The sequence below is a fragment of the Oncorhynchus keta genome, chromosome 1 (genome assembly GCF_023373465.1).
Source record: "Oncorhynchus keta strain PuntledgeMale-10-30-2019 chromosome 1, Oket_V2, whole genome shotgun sequence".
NCBI classification, from domain to species: Eukaryota; Metazoa; Chordata; class Actinopteri; order Salmoniformes; family Salmonidae; genus Oncorhynchus; species Oncorhynchus keta.
The window spans coordinates 34104646-34124945 of NC_068421.1; the positions used below are offsets into that span (position 1 = coordinate 34104646).

At 44.8% G+C, this 20300-nt stretch overlaps 1 protein-coding gene across 17 annotated transcripts in view; it reads left to right on the plus strand.

The window, feature by feature from the left end:
• LOC118377542 (uncharacterized) overlaps positions 1-20300 on the plus strand; it is a 107503-nt gene that overhangs the window by 28393 nt on the left and 58810 nt on the right. For all 17 annotated transcript variants that reach the window (XR_008139884.1, XR_008139873.1, XR_008139868.1 and 14 more), the window contains exon 7: positions 6017-6111. The gene's annotated coding sequence lies outside the window, so the exon portion shown is untranslated. The remainder of the gene's footprint in view (positions 1-6016; positions 6112-20300) is intronic.

A 20300-nucleotide genomic window follows, 5' to 3' on the forward strand; every position in this document is an offset into this window, starting at 1 on the left:
AGTGGTGCCAGTAGCTGAGTGGTGCCCCTAGCTGAGTAGTGCCCCTACTGAGTAGTGCACCCAGCTGAATGGTGCACCCAGCTGAGTGGTGCCCCTAGCTGAGTAGTGCACCTAGCTGAGTGATGGCCCTAGCTAAGTGGTGCCCCTAGCTGAGTGGGACCCCTAGCTGAGTGGGACCCCTAGCTGAGTGGTGCTCCCAACTGAGTGGTGCCCCCAGCTGAGTAGTACCCCGAGCTGAGTCGTTCCCCAAGCTGAGTAGTGCCCCAACTCATTCGTGCCCCTAGCTGAGTGGTGTCCGTAGCTGAGTTGTGCCCCGAGCTGAGTCGTGCCCCGAGCTGAGTCGTGCCCCGAGCTGAGTCGTGCCCCTAGCTGAGTAGCGCCCCTACTGAGTAGTGCCCCTACTGAGTAGTGCACCTAGCTGAATGGTGCCCGAGCTGAGTGTTGCCCCTAGCTGAGTGGTGCCCCTAGCTGAGTGGTGCCCGTAGCTGAGTGGTGCCCCACCTGAGGGATGGCCCTAGCTAAGTGGTGCCCCTAGCTGAGTGGGGCCCCTAGCTGAGTGGTGCTCCCAACTGAGTGGTTCCCCCAGCTGAGTAGTACCTTGAGCTGGGTAGTGCCCCTAGCTGAGTAGTGCCCCTAGCTGAGTCGTTCCCCTAGCTGAGTAGTGCCCCAACTCATTAGTGCCCCTAGCTGAGTAGTGCCCCTAGCTGAGTGGTGCCACTAGCTGAGTGGTGCCCGTAGCTGAGTGGTGCCCCACCTGAGTGATGGCCCTAGCTAAGTGGTGCCCCTAGCTGAGTGGGGCCCCTAGCTGAGTGGTGCTCCCAACTGAGTGGTTCCCCCAGCTGAGTAGTACCCCTAGCTGGGTAGTGCCCCTAGCTGAGTAGTGCCCCTAGCTGAGTAGTGCCCCTAGCTGAGTCGTTCCCCTAGCTGAGTCGTTCCCCTAGCTGAGTCGTTCCCCTAGCTGAGTAGTGCCCCAACTCATTAGTGCCCCTAGCTGAGTAGTGCCCCCAATTTAGTGGTGCCCCGAGCTGAGTAGTGCCCCCAACTTAGTGGTGCCCCTTTGCAGAGTAGTGCCCCCAACTGAGTAGTGCCCCCAGCTGAGTAGTGCCCCAACTGAGTGGTGCCCCTAGCTGAGTAGTGCCACAACTCAGTAGTGCCCCTAGCTGAGTAGTGCCCTATCTGAGTGGTGCCCCTATCTGAGTGGTGCCCGTAGCTGAGTGGTGCCCCTAGCTAAGTGGTGCCCCTAACCTGAGTGGGGCCCCTAGCTGAGTGGTGCTCCTCACTGAGTGGTGCCCCCAGCTGAGTACTTCCCCTAGCTGGGTAGTGCCCCTAGCTGAGTAGTGCCCCTAGCTGAGTAGTGCCCCTAGCTGAGTGGTGCCCCTAGCTGAGTATTGCCCCTAGCTGAGTGGTGCCCGTAGCTGAGTGGTGCCCCACCTAGTAGTGCCACCAGCTGAGTTGTACCCCAACTGAGTAGGGCACCGAGCTGAGTGGTGCTCCCAAATGGGTGGTGCCCCAGGTGAGTAGTGACCTGAGCTGAGTAGTGCCCCCAGCTGAGTGGTGCCCCGAGCTGAGTAGTGCCCCAACTAAGTAGTGCCCCCAGCTGAGGAGTGCCCCTAGCTGGGTGGTGCCCCCAGCTGAGGAGTGCCCCTAGCTGAGTGGTGCCCCTAGCTGAGTTGTGCTCCTAGCTGAGTAGTGCCCCCAGCTGAGTCGTTCCCCTAGCTGAGTAGTGCCCCAACTCATTAGTGCCCCTAGCTGAGTAGTGCCCCCAATTTAGTGGTGCCCCGAGCTGAGTAGTGCCCCCAACTTAGTGGTGCCCCTTTGCAGAGTAGTGCCCCCAACTGAGTAGTGCCCCCAGCTGAGTAGTGCCCCAACTGAGTGGTGCCCCTAGCTGAGTAGTGCCACAACTCAGTAGTGCCCCTAGCTGAGTAGTGCCCTATCTGAGTGGTGCCCCTATCTGAGTGGTGCCCGTAGCTGAGTGGTGCCCCTAGCTAAGTGGTGCCCCTAACCGAGTGGGGCCCCTAGCTGAGTGGTGCTCCTCACTGAGTGGTGCCCCCAGCTGAGTACTTCCCCTAGCTGGGTAGTGCCCCTAGCTGAGTAGTGCCCCTAGCTGAGTAGTGCCCCTAGCTGAGTGGTGCCCCTAGCTGAGTATTGCCCCTAGCTGAGTGGTGCCCGTAGCTGAGTGGTGCCCCACCTAAGTAGTGCCACCAGCTGAGTTGTACCCCAACTGAGTAGGGCACCGAGCTGAGTGGTGCTCCCAAATGGGTGGTGCCCCAGGTGAGTAGTGACCTGAGCTGAGTAGTGCCCCCAGCTGAGTGGTGCCCCGAGCTGAGTAGTGCCCCAACTAAGTAGTGCCCCCAGCTGAGGAGTGCCCCTAGCTGAGTGGTGCCCCCAGCTGAGGAGTGCCCCTAGCTGAGTGGTGCCCCTAGCTGAATTGTGCTCCTAGCTGAGTAGTGCCCCAACTAAGTAGTGCCCCGAGCTGAGTGATGCCCCTAGCCGAGTAGTGCCGCCAACTGAGTAGTGCCCCCAACTGAGTAGCGCCCCTAGCTGAGTAGTGCCCCCAACTGAGTAGTGCCCCTAGCTTAGTTGTGCCCCCAGCTGAGTAGTTCCCCAATTGAGTGGTGCCCCCAACTGAGTAGTTCCCCAATTGAGTGGTGCCCCCAACTGAGTAGTGCCCCAACTGAGTATTGCCCCTAGCTGAATAGTGCCGCTAGCTTAGTTGTGCCCCCAACTGAGTGGTGCCCCTAGCTGAGTAGTGCCCCCAGCTGAGTGGTGCCCTTGGCTGAGTAGTGCCCCCAGCTGAGTGGTGCCCCCAGCTGAGTGGTGCCCCTAGCTGAGTGGTGCCCCTAGCTGAGTGGTGCCCGTAGCTGAGTGGTGCCCGTAGCTGAGTGGTGTCCCTAGCTGATTGGTGCTCGTAGCTTAGTGGTGCCCCCAACTGTGCAGTGCCCCCAACTGAGTGGTGCTAATTGAATTCTGCTGGCGGGCACACAGCTGTGCCCTGCTGATGAGTCCCAGGAGGCCCCAGCATGTGTCTATGGTTACTGTGTTGAGGCTCCAGCATGAAGCCATGTGTATATCATTACCCTCTCCTATCCTGCCAAATCTCTGACTTGTGCCACTTGATACAACCCCCAGGCCAAGGATCTGTGTCTTTGAGAGCCAAGCCTATATTACAATGCAGAGAGATGGCCTGCTTTTCACCAGCCTATGTTTATCTCCAGCTTTTACTTCTATATACAGACTATTGTGTGTTATAATAGACCGTTTCTAAGAATGGCTTAATGTTTCACGTTTAGCGGAGACTGAGAGATGGTCTCTAGGTAGACGGGAGTTGGAACCTTTATTGTGTCATTTCTTGTGACAGACGGAAACGTAGTTGGGATGTGTTATGGATACCGTGTTATTATGGCATTGAATTTCACTGAGGGGACGCAATCCTGGCTCCCTCTAGAATGCTCTGCATCACACACACTTGCTCTCTCGCTCTCTCTTTCTCACACACAAGCCGGGCTCGTGAATTTTTTAAACCTCGGAATACCCTCACTTTGACGAAAAAGTGCCAAAGCAAAGAGAGGCAGAGAGAAGGTAATGTGAAAGGGATTCTGTGGAGAGCTCTTCCACTGCTGATGAACTAGGCCTTCCTGACTGCTGGTTCATTTTACAATCTTACTGAATAAGTTCCTATTGCCGGGATACAAAATACACAAGCTGTATCTTAAATTACACCCTATTCCTTATGTAGTAGTACACTAGTTTTGACCAGAGGCTGAGAATAGAGTGCCATTTGAGTTTTGCACACAGATATGCTCTCCTCACAGGTGACTGGTTACACAAAAAAACAGTGAAAAGTGGATCAGTGCGCTTGTGTGTGTGTGTGCATTCATGCAAGTGTGTGTGTTTGTGTGTGTGTCTCTCTCTCTGAGACAGTGGGCAGACAGACAGAGGGTCTGAGCAGTGCGTGTGTGTGAGTCTCAGTGTGATTAAGGAAGCTCAGACTATGCGGTGCCATGGGACGTTTCAAAGCAGCTCTTTTATGGGCCTGAGTCTTGGTTCTGTTTGATAGCGTGTAATTTAATGCAGTGGGCCAGGCTTTATTAGAAAGAGATGCACATCATTTTGCTCCCAAAGAGCCCTTGACATTTGCCTCTCTACTCCCACTTAAAGACTTTTATCTACAGATATAGTTTTAGGTCTGGCAGACGGTTGTATGTGTGTGTTTGGTATGATGGATTGCCCCTGGGGAGGGGTGGACAAGGGCAAGGGAGGGGTTGGTTTGTACGGGGTCAGCGCCCCCACCCCCTCCACCTTGGCGAGGTGTTCTAAACAAGGTCAGCTCGTCCCTACAGCTCCTCTCCCTATCTGGAAGCTCCAGTTCCTCACCTCCAGCTCCTTACCTCCTCACCTCTAGCCCCTCACCTCTAGCCCTTTACCTCCTCACCTCCAGCCCCTTACGTCCTCACCTCCAGCCCCTCACCTCCAGCCCTTTACCTCCTCATCTCCAGCCCCTTACCTCCTCACCTCCAGCCCCTTACCTCCAGCCCCTCACTTCCAGCCTCCTCACCTCCAGCCCCTCTACTCCTCACCTCCAGCTCCTTACCTCCAGCCCCTTACCTCCTCACCTCCAGCCCCATACCTCCTCACCTCCAGCCCCTCACCTCCAGCCCCTTACCTCCTCACCTCCTGCCCCCAGCACGAACCAGTACATCCCAGAACACATCCAAGCCTTGCCATGTCAGTTCAGCACAAGCCAAAGTACCAACCCAGATCACAAAGCACAACCCAACACAGCCCAGCTACTACAGCCCCAGCTCCATGTGCCTGTGAGGGGGGCCCGGGTCACTGCAGAGCGATGTTTACAACTCCTCCTAATCTGCTGAGAGATTGATGGGCCACCCTCCACCTCTACCTCCTCCACCTCTCCATCCTCCACCTCAACACATGGATTACTTTTAGCCTTTCTTACACTACTTACAAGAATAATGACACGGCTGTGACACTAGATACAGTAATAATAACAGTGGAAAATGTGAGCATTTTTCTCCTTGTTTGTGGATGTCTGCAGAGAACAAGCCATGAGTGTTAGACTCCATTGATGTCTGTGCCTTCACACACACACTGTTCTACTAGCAGCAGATTTAGGCTCCCCTTTATTGGGCTTGCTGTTTGTTTGGTGCTTCTTGCAGCTGGCAGAGTTTGGGGAACAGAGAGAGAAAGATGGTGTGTGTGTACAGGAAATGCTCTATGGGTCTTCTAATGGCCCCACTCCCTCCCTCAGTGTGCATCAATCAGACGGAGATGCTATGCTGCTATTTATTAACCGCTCTCATCAACCCTGTCCAGCGGATCGACAAAATATTGAGTTATGAGTGCCATCAAGATTGTGTGTGTGCGAGCTCGCACATGCGTGCATACACACGTTTGTGCTTGTGTGTGTGCGCACGTGTGTGTCTGTCCATGCCTGTGTGGTAGTGTACATTAATGTGAGGGTTCGTGTAGGGATTTACACCCCATACCTGCCCTGCCAGGTCGTCTCTCAGGAACACTGAGGCTAACTGAGGCCAGCTGGGCTCTTCAAGCCGCCAGCTCTCCAGTAGCCAAACTGATTTATCATGTTAGCCAAGCTATAGGCTAGCCACACTGGTGTACCTAATAGCTATAGGTTAGCCAAATGCTAGCCACGTTGATTTATAGAATTAGCCACACTGTCGATGATAGACCAGAGCTAGGCTAACTAACTTTATTAAGTTAAGCCAATGCTAGACTAGGTCTTCAGAGCGAGACCGTGGGTTTAAACAGTGATAAAGGGGAACCACACACACACACACACACACACACACACACACACACACACACACACACACACACACACACACACACACACACACACACACACACACACACACACACACACACACACACACACACACACACACACACACACACACACACACACACACACACACGCACTTGCTCTCTCCTTCTTTCTCACTCTGTCCCCCTCCTTTATTCTCTCCCTTTACAGTAGGGAGGCCTTCAGGAGGGGGAGACCTGGGAGATGGGGGACATGCCACCCTGCCGATTAGCGTGCTGTGAGGAGAAGCAGGCCTGTCTGCAGCGGTCAGTGCAGACATATTTAATGCGTCTGATGTAATGGGGCTGAATCAGCAGATAGCTCCGCTGGGAGCCATTAGCCCAAACATGTGTCATTAACCCCTTCCCTGCCCCAGACCAGTCCAGTCCCCTCTGCAGTCCCAGCCAAGTCCTCCCTACAGCCCCCAGCCCAAAGTACTGCTCCAGGTGGAGAGAACTCAGGGCAAGGGTGAAGGGAGGACCGATCTGTTATTTAAAATCACCATCTTTCTCTTTATCTATTAGAGAGAAGTTTGCCTCTCTGGCTGGTGCTGTAGTGAGGATGGGGGATTTGAGGAGTTACCGCTTCCATGTCTTTGAGATCAGTTTGAAGTATTTTTCCCTGCAGCTCGCTGTGGCACATTACAGCAGTAGGGAGAAGCGGCAGGCTCACAGCACCTGCCAATCTTAATGGCAAACGTATGTGCAGTGAAACGGAGGGCGGGAGCAAATGTTCCCTAAAGAGGCGGCAATGTTGTCTGACTGGTCTGTTGTCTGTGTGTGTAAGAGAGAGGGGGCTTGTGTTTGAGTGAGTGACTGAGTTTATCTTCTTGTGTGTGTACAAGTGTGTGTCTCTGTTGAAGTGTGTTTCTTTGTATGTATGCCTGCGTGTGTAGGTGGTTGCATGATGGAACCCATAGTCTGTGGAACATCGCTTGAGTTTGAACTTACAAGAATGAGGGATTCAGACAATGAAAAGACAAGGGGGAGGGGACAAAGTGCTACTTTCACAAATGATAGCGGTCAGTGACGTTAAAGAGGGAAAGAACAAGTCAGTAGAACAAGTCAGTGACGTTAAAGAGGAAAATAACAAGTCAGTAGAACAAGTCAGTGACGTTAAAGAGGGAAAGAATAAGTCAGTAGAACAAGTCAGTAACGTTAAAGAGGGAAAGAACAAGTCAGTGACGTTAAAGAGGAAAATAACAAGTCAGTAGAACAAGTCAGTGACGTTAAAGAGGGAAAGAACAAGTCAGTAGAACAAGTCAGTGACGTTAAAGAGGGAAAGAACAAGTCAGTGACGTTAAAGAGGGAAAGAACAAGTCAGTAGAACAAGTCAGTGACGTTAAAGAGGAAAAGAACAAGTCAGTAGAACAAGTCAGTGATGTTAAAGAGGAAAAGAGCAAGTCAGTAGAACAAGTCAGTGACGTTAGAGGCAAATAACAAGTCAGTGACGTTAAAGAGGGAAAGAACAAGTCAGTAGAACAAGTCAGTGACGTTAAAGAGGAAAAGAACAAGTCAGTAGAACAAGTCAGTGATGTTAAAGAGGAAAAGAACAAGTCAGTAGAACAAGTCAGTGACGTTAAAGAGGGAAAGAACAAGTCAGTAGAACAAGTCAGTAACGTTAAAGAGGGAAAGAACAAGTCAGTAGAACAAGTCAGTGACGTTAAAGAGGGAAAGAACAAGTCAGTGACGTTAAAGAGGGAAAGAACAAGTCAGTAGAACAAGTCAGTGACGTTAAAGAGGGAAAGAACAAGTCAGTGACGTTAAAGTGGGAAAGAACAAGTCAGTAGAACAAGTCAGTGACGTTAAAGAGGCAAATAACAAGTCAGTGACGTTAAAGAGGGAAAGAACAAGTCAGAAGAACAAGTCAGTGAGGTTAAAGAGGGAAAGAACAAGTCAGTGACGTTAAAGTGGGAAAGAACAAGTCAGTAGAACAAGTCAGTGACGTTAAAGAGGAAAATAACAAGTCAGTAGAACAAGTCAGTGACGTTAAAGAGGAAAAGAACAAGTCAGTAGAACAAGTCAGTGACGTTAAAGAGGGAAAGAACAAGTCAGACGTTAAAGAGGGAAAGAACAAGTCAGTAGAACAAGTCAGTGATGTTAAAGAGGAAAAGAACAAGTCAGTAGAACAAGTCAGTGACGTTAAAGAGGGAAAGAACAAGTCAGTAGAACAAGTCAGTGATGTTAAAGAGGAAAAGAACAAGTCAGTAGAACAAGTCAGTGACGTTAAAGAGGAAAGAACAAGTCAGTAGAACAAGTCAGTGACATTAAAGAGGCAAATAACAAGTCAGTGACATTAAAGAGGGAAAGAACAAGTCAGTAGAACAAGTCAGTGACGTTAAAGAGGAAAAGAACAAGTCAGTAGAACAAGTCAGTGACGTTAAAGAGGAAAAGAACAAGTCAGTAGAACAAGTCAGTGACGTTAAAGAGGGAAAGAACAAGTCAGTAGAACAAGTCAGTGACGTTAAAGAGGGAAAGAACAAGTCAGTAGAACAAGTCAGTGACGTTAAAGAGGCAAATAACAAGTCAGTAGAACAAGTCAGTGATGTTAAAGAGGGAAAGAACAAGTCAGTAGAACAAGTCAGTGATGTTAAAAGAGGAAAAGAACAAGTCACGTTAAAGAGGAAAGAACAAGTCAGTGACGTTAAAGAGGAAAAGAACAAGTCAGTAGAACAAGTCAGTGATGTTAAAGAGGAAAAGAACAAGTCACGTTAAAGAGGGAAAGAACAAGTCAGTGACGTTAAAGAGGGAAAGAACAAGTCAGTAGAACAAGTCAGTGATGTTAAAGAGGAAAAGAACAAGTCAGTGACGTTAAAGAGGGAAAGAACAAGTCAGTGACGTTAAAGAGGAAAAGAACAAGTCAGTAGAACAAGTCAGTGACGTTAAAGAGGGAAAGAACAAGTCAGTGACGTTAAAGTGGGAAAGAACAAGTCAGTAGAACAAGTCAGTGACGTTAAAGAGGAAAAGAACAAGTCAGTAGAACAAGTCAGTGACGTTAAAGAGGGAAAGAACAAGTCAGTAGAACAAGTCAGTGACGTTAAAGAGGGAAAGAACAAGTCAGTGACGTTAAAGTGGGAAAGAACAAGTCAGTAGAACAAGTCAGTGACGTTAAAGAGGGAAAGAACAAGTCAGTAGAACAAGTCAGTGACGTTAAAGAGGGAAAGAACAAGTCAGTGACGTTAAAGAGGGAAAGAACAAGTCAGAAGAACAAGTCAGCGACGTTAAAGAGGGAAAGAACAAGTCAGTAGAACAAGTCAGTGACGTTAAAGAGGGAAAGAACAAGTCAGAAGAACAAGTCAGTGACATTAAAGAGGGAAAGAGCAAGTCAGTGACGTTAAAGAGGGAAAGATCAAGTCAGTGACGTTAAAGAGGGAAAGAACAAGTCAGTAGAACAAGTCAGTGATGTTAAAAGAGGGAAAGAACAAGTCAGTGACGTTAAAGAGGAAAATAACAAGTCAGTAGAACAAGTCAGTGACGTTAAAGAGGGAAAGAACAAGTCAGTAGAACAAGTCAGTGACGTTTAACAAGTCAGACGTTAAAGAGGGAAAGAACAAGTCAGTAGAACAAGTCAGTGACGTTAAAGAGGAAAAGAACAAGTCAGTAGAACAAGTCAGTGATGTTAAAGAGGAAAAGAACAAGTCAGTAGAACAAGTCAGTGACGTTAAAGAGGGAAAGAACAAGTCAGTAGAACAAGTCAGTGACGTTAAAGAGGAAAGAACAAGTCAGTAGAACAAGTCAGTGACGTTAAAGAGGAAAGAACAAGTCAGTGACGTTAAAGAGGGAAAGAACAAGTCAGTAGAACAAGTCAGTGACGTTAAAGAGGGAAAGAACAAGTCAGTGACGTTAAAGTGGGAAAGAACAAGTCAGTAGAACAAGTCAGTGACGTTAAAGAGGCAAATAACAAGTCAGTGACGTTAAAGAGGGAAAGAACAAGTCAGAAGAACAAGTCAGTGAGGTTAAAGAGGGAAAGAACAAGTCAACGTTAAAGTGGGAAAGAACAAGTCAGTAGAACAAGTCAGTGACGTTAAAGAGGAAAATAACAAGTCAGTAGAACAAGTCAGTGACGTTAAAGAGGGAAAGAACAAGTCAGTAGAACAAGTCAGTGACGTTAAAGAGGGAAAGAACAAGTCAGTGACGTTAAAGAGGGAAAGAACAAGTCAGTAGAACAAGTCAGTGATGTTAAAGAGGAAAAGAACAAGTCAGTAGAACAAGTCAGTGACGTTAAAGAGGGAAAGAACAAGTCAGTAGAACAAGTCAGTGATGTTAAAGAGGAAAAGAACAAGTCAGTAGAACAAGTCAGTGACGTTAAAGAGGGAAAGAACAAGTCAGTAGAACAAGTCAGTGACATTAAAGAGGCAAATAACAAGTCAGTGACATTAAAGAGGGAAAGAACAAGTCAGTAGAACAAGTCAGTGACGTTAAAGAGGAAAAGAACAAGTCAGTAGAACAAGTCAGTGACGTTAAAGAGGAAAAGAACAAGTCAGTAGAACAAGTCAGTGACGTTAAAGAGGGAAAGAACAAGTCAGTAGAACAAGTCAGTGACGTTAAAGAGGGAAAGAACAAGTCAGTAGAACAAGTCAGTGACGTTAAAGAGGCAAATAACAAGTCAGTAGAACAAGTCAGTGATGTTAAAGAGGGAAAGAACAAGTCAGTAGAACAAGTCAGTGATGTTAAAAGAGGAAAAGAACAAGTCAGTGACGTTAAAGAGGGAAAGAACAAGTCAGTGACGTTAAAGAGGGAAAGAACAAGTCAGTAGAACAAGTCAGTGATGTTAAAAGAGGAAAAGAACAAGTCAGTGACGTTAAAGAGGGAAAGAACAAGTCAGTGACGTTAAAGAGGGAAAGAACAAGTCAGTAGAACAAGTCAGTGATGTTAAAGAGGAAAAGAACAAGTCAGTGACGTTAAAGAGGGAAAGAACAAGTCAGTGACGTTAAAGAGGAAAAGAACAAGTCAGTAGAACAAGTCAGTGACGTTAAAGAGGGAAAGTACAAGTCAGTGACGTTAAAGTGGGAAAGAACAAGTCAGTAGAACAAGTCAGTGACGTTAAAGAGGAAAAGAACAAGTCAGTAGAACAAGTCAGTGACGTTAAAGAGGGAAAGAACAAGTCAGTAGAACAAGTCAGTGACGTTAAAGAGGGAAAGAACAAGTCAGTGACGTTAAAGTGGGAAAGAACAAGTCAGTAGAACAAGTCAGTGACGTTAAAGAGGGAAAGAACAAGTCAGTAGAACAAGTCAGTGACGTTAAAGAGGGAAAGAACAAGTCAGTGACGTTAAAGAGGGAAAGAACAAGTCAGAAGAACAAGTCAGCGACGTTAAAGAGGGAAAGAACAAGTCAGTAGAACAAGTCAGTGACGTTAAAGAGGGAAAGAACAAGTCAGAAGAACAAGTCAGTGACATTAAAGAGGGAAAGAGCAAGTCAGTGACGTTAAAGAGGGAAAGATCAAGTCAGTGACGTTAAAGAGGGAAAGAACAAGTCAGTAGAACAAGTCAGTGATGTTAAAAGAGGAAAAGAACAAGTCAGTGACGTTAAAGAGGACAGAACAAGTCAGTGACGTTAAAGAGGGAAAGAACAAGTCAGTAGAACAAGTCAGTGACGTTAAAGAGGGAAAGAACAAGTCAGTGACGTTAAAGAGGGGAAAGAACAAGTCAGTGACGTTAAAGAGGGAAAGAACAAGTCAGTGACGTTAAAGAGGGGAAAGAACAAGTCAGTGACGTTAAAGAGGGAAAGAACAAGTCAGTGACGTTAAAGTGGGAAAGAACAAGTCAGTAGAACAAGTCAGTGACGTTAAAGAGGGAAAGAACAAGTCAGTAGAACAAGTCAGTAACGTTAAAGAGGGAAAGAACAAGTCAGTAGAACAAGTCAGTGACGTTAAGAGGCAAATAACAAGTCAGTGACGTTAAAGAGGGAATGAACAAGTCAGTGACGTTAAAGAGGGAAAGAACAAGTCAGTAGAACAAGTCAGTGACGTTAGAGGCAAATAACAAGTCAGTGACGTTAAAGAGGCAAATAACAAGTCAGTGACGTTAAAGAGGGAAAGAACAAGTCAGTGACGTTAAAGAGGGAAAGAACAAGTCAGAAGAACAAGTCAGTGACGTTAAAGAGGCAAATAACAAATCAGTAACGTTAAAGAGGGAAAGAACAAGTCAGTAGAACAAGTCAGTGACGTTAAAGAGGGAAAGAACAAGTCAGTGACGTTAAAGTGGGAAAGAACAAGTCAGTAGAACAAGTCAGTGACGTTAAAGAGGCAAATAACAAGTCAGTAGAACAAGTCAGTGACGTTAAAGAGGGAAAGAACAAGTCAGTGACGTTAAAGAGGGAAAGAACAAGTCAGTAGAACAAGTCAGTGACGTTAAAGAGGCAAATAACAAGTCAGTAGAACAAGTCAGTGATGTTAAAGAGGGAAAGAACAAGTCAGTAGAACAAGTCAGTGATGTTAAAAGAGGAAAAGAACAAGTCAGTGACGTTAAAGAGGGAAAGAACAAGTCAGTGACGTTAAAGAGGGAAAGAACAAGTCAGTAGAACAAGTCAGTGATGTTAAAAGAGGAAAAGAACAAGTCAGTGACGTTAAAGAGGGAAAGAACAAGTCAGTGACGTTAAAGAGGGAAAGAACAAGTCAGTAGAACAAGTCAGTGATGTTAAAAGAGGAAAAGAACAAGTCAGTGACGTTAAAGAGGGAAAGAACAAGTCAGTGACGTTAAAGAGGAAAAGAACAAGTCAGTAGAACAAGTCAGTGACGTTAAAGAGGGAAAGAACAAGTCAGTGACGTTAAAGTGGGAAAGAACAAGTCAGTAGAACAAGTCAGTGACGTTAAGAGGAAAAGAACAAGTCAGTGACGTTAAAGTGGGAAAGAACAAGTCAGTAGAACAAGTCAGTGACGTTAAAGAGGGAAAGAACAAGTCAGTAGAACAAGTCAGTGACGTTAAAGAGGGAAAAAGAACAAGTCAGTGACGTTAAAGAGGGAAAGAACAAGTCAGAAGAACAAGTCAGTGACGTTAAAGAGGGAAAGAACAAGTCAGTAGAACAAGTCAGTGACGTTAAAGAGGGAAAGAACAAGTCAGTAGAACAAGTCAGTGACGTTAAAGTGGGAAAGAACAAGTCAGTAGAACAAGTCAGTGACGTTAAAGAGGGAAAGAACAAGTCAGTAGAACAAGTCAGTGACGTTAAAGAGGGAAAGAACAAGTCAGTGACGTTAAAGAGGGAAAGAACAAGTCAGAAGAACAAGTCAGCGACGTTAAAGAGGGAAAGAACAAGTCAGTAGAACAAGTCAGTGACGTTAAAGAGGGAAAGAACAAGTCAGAAGAACAAGTCAGTGACATTAAAGAGGGAAAGAGCAAGTCAGTGACGTTAAAGAGGGAAAGATCAAGTCAGTGACGTTAAAGAGGGAAAGAACAAGTCAGTAGAACAAGTCAGTGATGTTAAAAGAGGAAAAGAACAAGTCAGTGACGTTAAAGAGGGAAAGAACAAGTCAGTAGAACAAGTCAGTGACGTTAAAGAGGGAAAGAACAAGTCAGTAGAACAAGTCAGTGACGTTAAAGAGGGACAGAACAAGTCAGTGACGTTAAAGAGGGAAAGAACAAGTCAGTAGAACAAGTCAGTGACGTTAAAGAGGGAAAGAACAAGTCAGTGACGTTAAAGTGGGAAAGAACAAGTCAGTAGAACAAGTCAGTGACGTTAAAGAGGGAAAGAACAAGTCAGTAGAACAAGTCAGTGACGTTAAAGAGGGGAAAGAACAAGTCAGTGACGTTAAAGAGGGAAAGAACAAGTCAGTGACGTTAAAGAGGGGAAAGAACAAGTCAGTGACGTTAAAGAGGGAAAGAACAAGTCAGTGACGTTAAAGTGGGAAAGAACAAGTCAGTAGAACAAGTCAGTGACGTTAAAAGAGGCAAATAACAAGTCAGTACGTTAAAGAGGGAAAGAACAAGTCAGTGACGTTAAAGAGGGAAAGAACAAGTCAGAAGAACAAGTCAGTGACGTTAAAGAGGCAAATAACAAATCAGTAACGTTAAAGAGGGAAAGAACAAGTCAGTAGAACAAGTCAGTGACGTTAAAGAGGGAAAGAACAAGTCAGTGACGTTAAAGTGGGAAAGAACAAGTCAGTAGAACAAGTCAGTGACGTTAAAGAGGCAAATAACAAGTCAGTAGAACAAGTCAGTGACGTTAAAGAGGGAAAGAACAAGTCAGTGACGTTAAAGAGGGAAAGAACAAGTCAGTAGAACAAGTCAGTGACGTTAAAGAGGGAAATAACAAGTCAGTGACGTTAAAGAGGGAAAGAACAAGTCAGTAGAACAAGTCAGTGACGTTAAAGAGGCAAATAACAAGTCAGTGACGTTAAAGAGGGAAAGAACAAGTCAGTAGAACAAGTCAGTGACGTTAAAGTGGGAAAGAACAAGTCAGTAGAACAAGTCAGTGACGTTAAAGAGGCAAATAACAAGTCAGTAGAACAAGTCAGTGACGTTAAAGAGGGAAAGAACAAGTCAGTGACGTTAAAGAGGGAAAGAACAAGTCAGTAGAACAAGTCAGTGACGTTAAAGAGGCAAATAACAAGTCAGTGACGTTAAAGAGGGAAAGAACAAGTCAGTAGAACAAGTCAGTGACGTTAAGAGGCAAATAACAAGTCAGTGACGTTAAAGAGGGAAAGAACAAGTCAGTGACGTTAAAGAGGGAAAGAACAAGTCAGTAGAACAAGTCAGTGACGTTAAAGAGGGAAAGAACAAGTCAGTAGAACAAGTCAGTAACGTTAAAGAGGGAAAGAACAAGTCAGTAGAACAAGTCAGTGACGTTAAAGAGGCAAATAACAAGTCAGTGACGTTAAAGAGGGAAATAACAAGTCAGTAGAACAAGTCAGTGACGTTAAAGTGGGAAAGAACAAGTCAGTAGAACAAGTCAGTGACGTTAAAGAGGGAAAGAACAAGTCAGTAGAACAAGTCAGTGACGTTAAAGAGGGACAGAACAAGTCAGTGACGTTAAAGAGGGAAAGAACAAGTCAGTAGAACAAGTCAGTGACGTTAAAGAGGGAAAGAACAAGTCAGTGACGTTAAAGAGGGAAAGAACAAGTCAGAAGAACAAGTCAGCGACGTTAAAGAGGGAAGGAACAAGTCAGTAGAACAAGTCAGTGACGTTAAAGAGGGAAAGAACAAGTCAGAAGAACAAGTCAGTGACATTAAAGAGGGAAAGAGCAAGTCAGTGACGTTAAAGAGGGAAAGAACAAGTCAGTGACGTTAAAGAGGGAAAGAACAAGTCAGTAGAACAAGTCAGTGACGTTAAAGAGGGAAAGAACAAGTCAGTGACGTTAAAGTGGGAAAGAACAAGTCAGTAGAACAAGTCAGTGACGTTAAAGAGGGAAAGAACAAGTCAGTAGAACAAGTCAGTGACGTTAAAGAGGGAAAGAACAAGTCAGTAGAACAAGTCAGTGACGTTAAGAGGCAAATAACAAGTCAGTGACGAAAAGGGAATGAACAAGTCAGTGACGTTAAAGAGGGAAAGAACAAGTCAGTAGAACAAGTCAGTGAAAGAGGCAAATAACAAGTCAGTGACGTTAAAGAGGAACAAGTCAGTGACGTTAAAGAGGGAAAGAACAAGTCAGTGACGTTAAAGAGGGAAAGAACAAGTCAGAAGAACAAGTCAGTGACGTTAAAGAGGCAAATAACAAATCAGTAACGTTAAAGAGGGAAAGAACAAGTCAGTAGAACAAGTCAGTGACGTTAAAGAGGGAAAGAACAAGTCAGTGACGTTAAAGTGGGAAAGAACAAGTCAGTAGAACAAGTCAGTGACGTTAAAGAGGCAAATAACAAGTCAGTAGAACAAGTCAGTGACGTTAAAGAGGGAAAGAACAAGTCAGTGACGTTAAAGAGGGAAAGAACAAGTCAGTAGAACAAGTCAGTGACGTTAAAGAGGGAAATAACAAGTCAGTGACGTTAAAGAGGGAAAGAACAAGTCAGTAGAACAAGTCAGTGACGTTAAAGAGGCAAATAACAAGTCAGTGACGTTAAAGAGGGAAAGAACAAGTCAGTAGAACAAGTCAGTGACGTTAAAGTGGGAAAGAACAAGTCAGTAGAACAAGTCAGTGACGTTAAAGAGGGAAGTCAGTAGAACAAGTCAGTGACGTTAAAGAGGGAAAGAACAAGTCAGTGACGTTAAAGAGGAAAGAACAAGTCAGTAGAACAAGTCAGTGACGTTAAAGAGGCAAATAACAAGTCAGTGACGTTAAAGAGGGAAAGAACAAGTCAGTAGAACAAGTCAGTGACGTTAAAGAGGCAAATAACAAGTCAGTGACGTTAAAGAGGAAAGAACAAGTCAGTGACTTTAAAGAGGGAAAGAACAAGTCAGTAGAACAAGTCAGTGACGTTAAAGAGGGAAAGAACAAGTCAGTAGAACAAGTCAGTAACGTTAAAGAGGGAAAGAACAAGTCAGTAGAACAAGTCAGTGACGTTAAAGAGGCAAATAACAAGTCAGTGACGTTAAAGAGGGAAAGAACAAGTCAGTGACGTTAAAGAGGGAAAGAACAAGTCAGTAGAACAAGTCAGTGACGTTAAAGAGGAAATAACAAGTCAGTAGAACAAGTCAGTGACGTTAAAGAGGAAAGAACAAGTCAGTAGAACAAGTCAGTGACGTTAAAGAGGGGAACAAAAGAACAAGTCAGTCAGGGACAGAACAAGTCAGTGACGTTAAAGAGGGAAAGAACAAGTCAGTAGAACAAGTCAGTGACGTTAAAGAGGGAAAGAACAAGTCAGTGACGTTAAAGAGGGAAAGAACAAGTCAGAAGAACAAGTCAGCGACGTTAAAGAGGGAAGGAACAAGTCAGTAGAACAAGTCAGTGACGTTAAAGAGGGAAAGAACAAGTCAGAAGAACAAGTCAGTGACATTAAAGAGGGAAAGAGCAAGTCAGTGACGTTAAAGAGGGAAAGAACAAGTCAGTGACGTTAAAGAGGGAAAGAACAAGTCAGTGACGTTAAAGAGGGAAAGAACAAGTCAGTGACGTTAAAGTGGGAAAGAACAAAAGAACAAGTCAGTGACGTTAAAGAGGGAAAGAACAAGTCAGTGACGTTAAAGAGGGAAAGAACAAGTCAGTAGAACAAGTCAGTGACGTTAAAGTGGGAAAGAACAAGTCAGTAGAACAAGTCAGTGACGTTAAAGAGGGAAAGAACAAGTCAGTAGAACAAGTCAGTGACGTTAAAGAGGCAAATAACAAGTCAGTGACGTTAAAGAGGGAAAGAACAAGTCAGTAGAACAAGTCAGTGACGTTAAAGTGGGAAAGAACAAGTCAGTAGAACAAGTCAGTGACGTTAAAGAGGAAAGAACAAGTCAGTAGAACAAGTCAGTGACGTTAAAGAGGGAAAGAACAAGTCAGTGACGTTAAAGAGGGAAAGAACAAGTCAGTAGAACAAGTCAGTGACGTTAAAGAGGCAAAGAACAAGTCAGTGACGTTAAAGAGGGAAAGAACAAGTCAGTAGAACAAGTCAGTGACGTTAAGAGGCAAATAACAAGTCAGACGTTAAAGAGGGAAAGAACAAGTCAGTGACTTTAAAGAGGAAAAGAACAAGTCAGTAGAACAAGTCAGTGACGTTAAAGAGGGAAAAAACAAGTCAGTAGAACAAGTCAGTAACGTTAAAGAGGGAAAGAACAAGTCAGTAGAACAAGTCAGTGACGTTAAAGAGGCAAATAACAAGTCAGTGACGTTAAAGAGGGAAAGAACAAGTCAGTGACGTTAAAGAGGGAAAGAACAAGTCAGTAGAACAAGTCAGTGACGTTAAAGAGGGAAAGAACAAGTCAGTAGAACAAGTCAGTGACGTTAAAGAGGGAAAGAACAAGTCAGTAGAACAAGTCAGTGACGTTAAAGAGGGAAAGAACAAGTCAGTAGAACAAGTCAGTGACGTTAAAGAGGGACAGAACAAGTCAGTGACGTTAAAGAGGGAAAGAACAAGTCAGTAGAACAAGTCAGTGACGTTAAAGAGGGAAAGAACAAGTCAGTGACGTTAAAGAGGGAAAGAACAAGTCAGAAGAACAAGTCAGCGACGTTAAAGAGGGAAGGAACAAGTCAGTAGAACAAGTCAGTGACGTTAAAGAGGGAAAGAACAAGTCAGAAGAACAAGTCAGTGACATTAAAGAGGGAAAGAGCAAGTCAGTGACGTTAAAGAGGGAAAGAACAAGTCAGTGACGTTAAAGAGGGAAAGAACAAGTCAGTAGAACAAGTCAGTGACGTTAAAGAGGGAAAGAACAAGTCAGTGACGTTAAAGAGGGAAAGAACAAGTCAGTAGAACAAGTCAGTGACGTTAAAGAGGGAAAGAACAAGTCAGTGACGTTAAAGAGGGAAAGAACAAGTCAGTAGAACAAGTCAGTGACGTTAAAGAGGGAAAGAACAAGTCAGTAGAACAAGTCAGTGACGTTAAAGAGGGAAATAACAAGTCAGTAGAACAAGTCAGTGACGTTAAAGAGGGAAAGAACAAGTCAGTAGAACAAGTCAGTGACGTTAAAGAGGGAAAGAACAAGTCAGTAGAACAAGTCAGTGACGTTAAAGAGAAATAACAAGTCAGTAGAACAAGTCAGTGACGTTAAAGTGGGAAAGAACAAGTCAGAAGAACAAGTCAGCGACGTTAAAGAGGGAAAGAACAAGTCAGTAGAACATGTCAGTGACGTTAAAGAGGGACAGAACAAGTCAGTGACGTTAAAGAGGGAAAGAACAAGTCAGTAGAACAAGTCAGTGACGTTAAAGAGGGAAAGAACAAGTCAGTGACGTTAAAGAGGGAAAGAACAAGTCAGAAGAACAAGTCAGCGACGTTAAAGAGGGAAAGAACAAGTCAGTAGAACAAGTCAGTGACGTTAAAGAGGGAAAGAACAAGTCAGAAGAACAAGTCAGTGACATTAAAGAGGGAAAGAGCAAGTCAGTGACGTTAAAGAGGGAAAGAACAAGTCAGTGACGTTAAAGAGGGAAAGAACAAGTCAGTAGAACAAGTCAGTAACGTTAAAGAGGGAAAGAACAAGTCAGTAGAACAAGTCAGTGACGTTAAAGAGGCAAATAACAAGTCAGTGACGTTAAAGAGGGAAATAACAAGTCAGTAGAACAAGTCAGTGACGTTAAAGAGGGAAAGAACAAGTCAGAAGAACAAGTCAGTGACATTAAAGAGGGAAAGAGCAAGTCAGTGACGTTAAAGAGGGAAAGAACAAGTCAGTGACGTTAAAGAGGGAAAGAACAAGTCAGTAGAACAAGTCAGTAACGTTAAAGAGGGAAAGAACAAGTCAGTAGAACAAGTCAGTGACGTTAAAGAGGCAAATAACAAGTCAGTGACGTTAAAGAGGGAAATAACAAGTCAGTAGAACAAGTCAGTGACGTTAAAGTGGGAAAGAACAAGTCAGTAGAACAAGTCAGTGACGTTAAAGAGGGAAAGAACAAGTCAGTAGAACAAGTCAGTGACGTTAAAGAGGGACAGAACAAGTCAGTGACGTTAAAGAGGGAAAGAACAAGTCAGTAGAACAAGTCAGTGACGTTAAAGAGGGAAAGAACAAGTCAGCGACGTTAAAGAGGGAAAGAACAAGTCAGTAGAACAAGTCAGTGACGTTAAAGAGGGAAAGAACAAGTCAGAAGAACAAGTCAGTGACATTAAAGAGGGAAAGAGCAAGTCAGTGACGTTAAAGAGGGAAAGAACAAGTCAGTGACGTTAAAGAGGGAAAGAACAAGTCAGTAGAACAAGTCAGTGACGTTAAAGAGGGAAAGAACAAGTCAGTGACGTTAAAGTGGGAAAGAACAAGTCAGTAGAACAAGTCAGTGACGTTAAAGAGGGAAAGAACAAGTCAGTAGAACAAGTCAGTGACGTTAAAGAGGGGAAAGAACAAGTCAGTGACGTTAAAGAGGGAAAGAACAAGTCAGTAGAACAAGTCAGTGACGTTAAAGAGGGAAAGAACAAGTCAGTGACGTTAAAGAGGGAAAGAACAAGTCAGTGACGTTAAAGAGGGAAAGAACAAGTCAGTAGAACAAGTCAGTGACGTTAAATAGGGACAGAACAAGTCAGTGACGTTAAAGAGGGAAAGAACAAGTCAGTGACGTTAAAGAGGGAAAGAACAAGTCAGTGACGTTAAAGAGGGAAATAACAAGTCAGTAGAACAAGTCAGTGACGTTAAAGAGGGAAAGAACAAGTCAGTAGAACAAGTCAGTGACGTTAAAGTGGGAAAGAACAAGTCAGTAGAACAAGTCAGTGACTGTCAGGATTTGGCCAGGGTTGTTCCGGTTTTTGGTCACTAGATGCCCCCATTGTGCCTTTTGACCTTTTGTTTTCCCTTGATCCCCATTATTATTTGCACCTGTGCCTCGGAAAGAACAAGTCAGTAGAACAAGTCAGTGACGTTAAAGAGGAAAAGAACAAGTCAGTAGAACAAGTCAGTGACGTTAAAGAGGAAAAGAACAAGTCAGTAGAACAAGTCAGTGACGTTAAAGAGGAAAAGAACAAGTCAGTAGAACAAGTCAG